Source organism: Aristolochia californica, unplaced genomic scaffold (assembly GCF_029961685.1).
Source record: "Aristolochia californica isolate CCGP_79_NKW_82.1479 unplaced genomic scaffold, dmAriCali1.0.hap1 SCAF_4, whole genome shotgun sequence".
NCBI classification, from domain to species: domain Eukaryota; kingdom Viridiplantae; phylum Streptophyta; class Magnoliopsida; order Piperales; family Aristolochiaceae; genus Aristolochia; species Aristolochia californica.
In genome coordinates, this window is record NW_027182103.1 from 30,647,494 (window position 1) to 30,655,134 (window position 7,641).

Sequence of the window (7,641 nt, forward strand, 5' to 3'; positions counted from 1 at the left end):
ATGAACACAATAACATTATTATGTTATTGTTTTTATTTAATTTAATTTATTTATTTCAGTTTAGACCACATGGGTATTTTTGGAATATTTTATTTATAGGGGTATTTTTGTAATATTTTATATTAAAGACTAACAGGGTGAACCCTATTTAAGGGGTAAGCATAATGAGAAAGACAAGTATTGATTTTAGGTTAATTTTAGGATAAACAGGCATAGAGTTCTCCTCAACGAGCTCTAGCATTTTCAAGCTTCCCTTTGGTTTGATTTTGATCTTCCTCTCCATGTCTCCCTAAAATTCCACCATGTTGTTCTATAATTCCCCATGGTCAAATCGGAACCGTGACAATGAATCCTTGTGTCAGATCTGGGACCATAACAACTGGTATCAAAGCGGGAACACAACGAGGGATTCTTCTACCCGAGAGGAAAGACTTGCCTTTGCCCAGGATTTGCATACAACAAGAGGTAAGTTCTATCAAGATATGTTAGAGCTGCACAAGCAGCAGAAATCTGCCATTAAAAAATTGATAGAAGTATTTTCTGCTTGCGTTGCCGCCGAAAAGGTCATACGACCTTAAATCTTCTAGCACGAAAAATCCACACGAGAGGCAACAGACGCTCTCTTGGACGGAAATCCTCATCTTATTGTTGTGTAGATAAAATCGTCATGGGAGACACTCTCTCAGATGAATAGAAGACGCAAGAACTCAAAGAGTTCTCTATATCTTCGGCGGCGATGACATCCGACTGTGGGGATTCAGAAATTCCAAAAATGGAAGGGTATTCAGCACACCCTTTGTCAGAATATCGGGAATGGGAAAAGCTCCTCGTACTCTCACAATCAGACAGAAGGGATAATTCAAAATCGGAGGGGGAACAGGAGAATGGAAAATTTTCTGGCACCGGTTTCGACCTGGACGTGTTTCCAAGAGCCCTCTGTCTCGGAAAATCTCCATGCGGTGAAGCCGATTCACCTATGGAGAAGCAAGAGACTCCGTCAGCTCCGTCGGCAAAATTTTCGCTCAAACTCAATCTCAGCAGCACAATGGCAAATGAACTTCCACAAAATTTGGGGTAATCTCCTGCGATGAATTTCTCCAAATTTCGTCTTCTCTTTTCTCAAATCCCTCTATATTTTACATAATACCTATCCAAGGCCATCGAAATTGTTCCGTGAAAAATTTGGTGTTGAGAAACAGAGGGGTTTTTTGTTCTGGGGGGCTGAGAAAAAGAGGGGTTCTCTATTCCGTGATGCAGAGAAACAATACCCAATTGAAGGTAGTCGGGCTTGGGTGTATGAATTTCAACATGTAATTTTTTTGGGGATGCCAGTATTCATAGAAATAATTTTATGGGGACTGCTGGAATTTTTTTTTGGAGGGTTATGTTTTGTTGTTGATGAGCACACTCACTGTGCATGGGTTTGTTGCTCAATTTACATGCTGAGGCTGTTTAATTTTTCAATTGACGAGACTAGTGTGCATGTTCCGTATATGTCTGTGCTTAATTGGATGCTCCTACATGATAAGCACGTTAAATTTGAGAAGGCAGCTTTCATTGAGAAAATATAAACAGGAGGCGATCTGAATCTCATTGGGCAGTTTGAAATTGGTTCCTACTCTGTATAATTTGGTTGCTGATTATGTTGAGATCAGCAAACAAAACAATGACAAACAGTATGTATGGGAGTCTACCGCTGATGGAGCCTTTGCAATCTCAGAGGACACATGGAATGAACCATTCGGTCGTGGTACCGCAATCAGGTTTCATCGTGGGGATGAAGCAGGTGAATATTTGGAAGATGACAAATTGAAGGAATTGGTGAAAAGATACTCTGCATTCATCAACTTCCCCATCTATCTCGGGGCAAGTCAGGAGGTTGAGTCAGACGTTCCAGCAGATGATGATGAATCAAATGAAGATGAAGCAACTGCATATTCATCAGAGGAGGAAAAAGTAAAAGAGGAAGATGGTGAGAAAAAGCCACAAAAAAAGGGAAGGAAACAACTTCTAACTGGGAAGTCATGAATGATGTGAAGGCCAAAGAGGTTACTGATGAAGAGTACTACAAATTTTACCATTCTCCTGCAAAGGACTTTGGTGATGAAATGCCAATGGCTTGGAGTCACTTCACTGCTGTAGGTGATGTAGTGCACAAAACTGTCCTGTTTGTTCCTCCTCAGGCTTCACCTGATTTGTATGTGAGTTACTACAATACCAACAAAGCCAATTTGAAGTTGCATGTGTGAGTCTTCCTCTCAGATGAATTTGATGAGCTTCTTCAAAAATATTTAAGCTTTTTGAAGGGTCTTGTTGACTCCGAGCTCTTGCCACTCCATGTGTCTCGAGAAATGCTTCAACAACATAGCAGTTTGAAGACAATAAGGAAGCAACTAATCAGGAAGGCACAGGACTTGATCCGTTGTATGGGTGATGAGGATCCTGATGAGTTTTCCACTGGAGATAATATAGCTGCACTCAGTGATGAAGTGTTGTTGGAGAGAGGATCCTATACTAAGTTCTGGAAAAAGTTTGGCCAGTCCATAAAACTAGGCATCATCGAGGATGCAACTCACAAGAGAATGACACTAGGGTAGAAGGACATCTTGACATTACTGGGACTAGCATGGAACAGTTGGAAAAATCTCCATTCCTTGATAGGCTCACTGACCCAGAGAGAAGGAAGCTGCTGGGTTTGCAGCCCTTGGGTCGTTTCCCCAGTTTTTTTGTGGTGCTGTTGTGGCACTGCAAAAACCAATGTTGCCAGTAGTGCCACTGCTGTAACCAATGCTGCTTATACAGAAAGTAGTTGCAGTAGTGACGTATGGTGCACAAGTATCTATTGTTATGGACACAACAGCTACTCCTCTGCTGGATGTAGCTATTTCTGGCCGGACAGGGACAACCAAAAAAATAATGTCGGTTCTTACTGCATGTACCATTAGTGGAGCTCTTGAACCCATGATCATGCTGCTCTCTCATATGGCTACTGCTATTGCAGTGCAGATACTGCTCTCTCAAAGCACTTCCGAGCTTGAGGACAAGCCCGTTCTTCCAGGGGGGTGTAATGTTATGAACACAATAACATTATTACTTTATTGTTTTTATTTAATTTACTTTATGTATTTCAGTTTAGGCCACAGGGGTATTTTTTGGAATATTTTATTTATAGGAGTATTTTTGGAATATTTTATTTAATGGGGTTATTTTGTAATATTTTATATTAAACCCCAACAGGGTGAAGCCTATTTAAGGGGTAAGAGTAATGAGAAAGACAAGCATTGATTTTAGATTAATTTTAGGTTAAACAGGTTTAGATTTTTCCTTAACGAGCTCTAGGGTTTTCAAGCTTCCCTTTGGTTTGATTTTCATCTTCCTCTCCATGTCTCCCTAAAATTCCACCATCTTGTTCTTTAATTCCCCATGGCCGAACCGGAACCGTAACAACGAATCCTTGTGTCAAATCTGGGACCATAACATCCGATGATTGCAAACCATAAAATATATAAAAACTAGAAGAGTTTGCAATCCCTAAAAATTATAGATACTTTTCTGGTTTATCTCTCTCTGCATTTGTGCGTTTCCATTTTAGAAGTTCAATTTTTATTTCAAATCCAAACTTGTGTTTTCACACTCCCTTTTTTCTCGTAAAAAAAAAAGATAAGGCAAATAGATCACAAAAAAATGAAATCTTTAGATTTTAGGTATATAAAATATTGAAAACAACAATGAATGTAAGTGAAGAAAATTTATTCACACACCACAAATGAACACCAATTTATCTGAGTTGTTGTCTTGTGGAGGGACACGGTGGTGGACACTTCTGAGCAATGCCTTTAGACACACTACCTACAACAGACAGAGTGTACCTTACATTCAGCATTAGGACTGGAGTATGGAGCAATGAGTTACTAAAGTATGCTAGTGCAGCCTCATGGAAGGACGCAATAGCGTGAGGCAGAGTGTTGGAAGATGAAGGAATATTGGAAGATGTGCCATTTTATACAAAAAGATTATATACATCATTTGCAGCAAGCTTGGAGTTCATGTTATTCTCTCACCCCCAACTTATGGGGGAGTGTTGGAAGAAAGGCCCTATCCCTCACGACAGAGGAAGGCCCACATATCAAAGATTATTATCAGATAGGCCACACGACATGGGAAGGCCCATAATGTAGGCCCAAGAACATAAGAAGTAGGACACACCATGACTACCACAAGCTGACATCCTTATCACATAAGTTGGAAGATCAAGAAGGACTCACAAAGGCATCTTTATCTTATGGTCACGTCCTAGAAGTGTTCTAGTTTGAGTTATGTTTGTCTTTTATCTATATTGAGTTATTTGATTATGCTAGGACTTATCTTTAAGTGTTAGAGTTGGGGTGTAATTTTGACAAAGGTAGTTTTATTGTATTTGGACTCTACTACCTTCCTCTATTATAAGTAGAAGTTCATGTAGTATGATTATAATAAGTTAATTAAGTTAATGAAGTATTTCTCTTTTTCAAAAATTCAACATCTTTAAAATGGAAATGCATGCATGAAACAAGTTGAAGATGCAAATGACCTAATGATTAAAAAATTTAAAGGAATAAAATAAATGCTCATTAAAATCTCAATTGAACATCCGTTAGGATATTTACCCGAGCCAAACAAACCACTTTTTGACCATTTACAAAAATTTGACCTAACAATCAAAGGTCATTTTATAGTGATTGATCGATCAATCATATGTAATGGCTATATTGTTTTTTGAGGAAGGACTTATGGTTTGGGAGTCAACACACAGTTAAAAATCCCCAGCTTCCCCTTTTTCGTTGATTGGAAACCCTAAAAAAATATAAAAACTAGAAGAGTTGCCTTCCCTTGAAATTAAAGACACTTTTTGGATTTATCATTCTTAGCATATCTGCATTTCCATTTTAGATATTCAATTTTTATTTCAAATCCAAACTTGTGTTTTCACTCTCCCTTTTTTCTTGTAAACAAAAAAATTAGGCAAATAGATCACAACAGAATGAAAGTTTTACAATTTAGGTATGCAAAAAATTGAAAACAACAATAAATTAAAGTGAAGAAAATTTATTCACAAACCACAAATGAATACCAAAGTTTTGTTCTCCATGTTTTGGAAATTCCACTTGTACAACCCTTAACAGCTTGAAATTTTAAAACAAAGAGATTTCTAATTGATCCTAATATGTTTTAAAAATGGATATGTATGCATGAAACATGTTAGAGATAAAAAAGACCTAATGTTAAAAAACATTCAATGAGTACAACAAATGCTCATTAAAATCTCAATTAAACGTGTGGTGGGATATTTACCCGATCCAAACAAGCCCCTTTTTTCCCATTTACAAAAAGCTGACCTAACAACCATAGATCATTGTAAAGTGAATGATCGATCAATCATGGGTAACGGTCATTTTTTTGTATGGAATGACTTACTATTTGGGTGTCAACACTCAGTTAAAAATCCCTAGCCCCCACTTTTTTGATGATTGTAAACCCTAAAATATATAAAAACTAGAAGAGTTTGCAATCCCTAAAAATTTTAGAGAGATTTCTTATTTATCTCTGTATGCATTTGTGCATTTCCATTTTAGATGTTCAATTTTTATTTCAAATACAAACTTTTGTTTTCATTCTCCCATTTTTTCAGAAACAAAAACGATAAGCCAAATAGATCACAACAGAATAAAAACTTTAGAATTTAGGCATGAAAAAATTGAAAACAACAATAAATGTAAGTGAAGAAAATTTATTCACTCACCACAAACGAACACCAAAGTTTTGTTACCCATGTTTTGAAAATTCCACTAGTACCTACCCTAGTAGTTTTGAATTTTACTAGAAAGAGATTTCTAATTGATCCCAACATGTTTTAAAAATGGATATGCATGCATGAAACATGTTCAAGATGCAAATGACCTAATGAGAAAAAACTATCGAGTACAACAGATGCTCATTAAAATCTCAAGTGAATGTGTGGTGGGATTTATCCAAGTAAAACAACCCACTTTTTGCCCATTTAAAAAAAACTGACCTAACAACCATAGATCATTGTAAAGTGATTGATCGATCAATCATGTGTAACGGCTATATTTTTCTATAAGGAATGACTTATGGTTTCGGAGTTAACACAGAGTTAAAAATCCCAACCCCCCTTTTTTCGAAGATTGTAAACCTTAAAATATATAAAATCTTGAAGAGTTTACAATCCCTAAAAATTAAAGAGATTTTTTGGATTTATCTTTCTCAACATTTCTGGATTCCATTTTAGATTTTCAATTATTATTTCAAATCCAAACTTGTGTTTTCACTCTCCCTTTTTTCTTATAAACAAAAAGATTAGGCGAATAGATCACAACATAATGAAAGTTTTAGAATTTAGAAATACAAAAAATTAAAAAAAATAATAAATTAAAATGAATAAAATTTATTCACACACCACAAATGAATACCAAAGTTTTGTTGTCCATGATTTTAGAAATTCCACTAGTTCAACCCCTAGAAGCTTGGAATTTTAAAACAAAGAGATTTTTAATTGATCCTAACATGTTTTAAAAAAGGATATGCATGCATGAAACATGTTCAAGATGCAAATGACCTAATGATCAAAAACTTTCATAGAGTACGACAAATGCTCATTAAAATCTCGTGTAAATGTGTAGTGGGATATTTACCCGATCCAAACAAGCCACTTTTTTCTCATTTACAAAAAGCTGACCTAACAACCATAGATCGTTGTAGTAAAGTGATTGAATGATCAATCATGGGTAACAATCATATTTTTTGTAAGGAATGACTTATTATTTTGGAGTCAACAATCAGTTAAAAATCCCTAGCCCCCACTTTTCTGATGATTGCAAACCATAAAATATATAAAAACTAGAAGAGTTTTCAATCCGTAAAAATTATAGAGAGGTTTCTTATTATCACTGTATGCATTTGTGCATTTCCATTTTAGATGTTCAATTTTTATTTCAAATCCAAACTTGTGTCTTCATTCTCCCATTTTTTTCATAAACAAAAACATAAGCCAAATAGATCACAAAAGAATAAAAACTTTAGAATTTAGGCATGCAAAAAATTGAAAACAACAATAAATGTAAGTGAAAAAAAAATTTATTCACTCACCACAAATGAACACCAAAGTTTTTTTATCCATGTTTTGGAAATTCCACTAGTACATACCCTAGTACTTTGGAATTTTACAAGAAAAATATTTGTAATTCATCCTAACATATTTCAAAAATGGATATGCATGCATGAAACATGTTCAAGATGCAAATGACCTAATGATAAAAAAATATCAAGGAGTACAACAAATGCTCATTAAAATATCAAGTGAACGTGCGGTGGGATTTACCCGAGCCAAACAACCCACCTTTTGCCCGTTTACAAAAAGCTGACCTACCACTCATAGATCATTGTAAAGTGATTGATCGATCAATCATGTGTAACGGATATATTTTTTTTATGCAATGACTTATGGCTTGGGAGTCAACACTCAGTTAAAAATCCTCAGCCCTCCCTTTTCCGATGGTTTTAAAGCCTAAAATATATAAAAACTAGAAGAGTGTACAATCCCTAAAAATATCTCAAACTTTTTGGATTTATCTCTCTCAGCAT

The 7,641-nt window shown here is 35.6% G+C and overlaps 1 pseudogene; it reads left to right on the plus strand.

The window, feature by feature from the left end:
* Window positions 1-736: 736 nt before the first annotated feature.
* On the plus strand, window positions 737-2,770 carry LOC137963192 (endoplasmin homolog; annotated as a pseudogene).
* The last annotated feature ends 4,871 nt before the right edge of the window (window positions 2,771-7,641 follow it).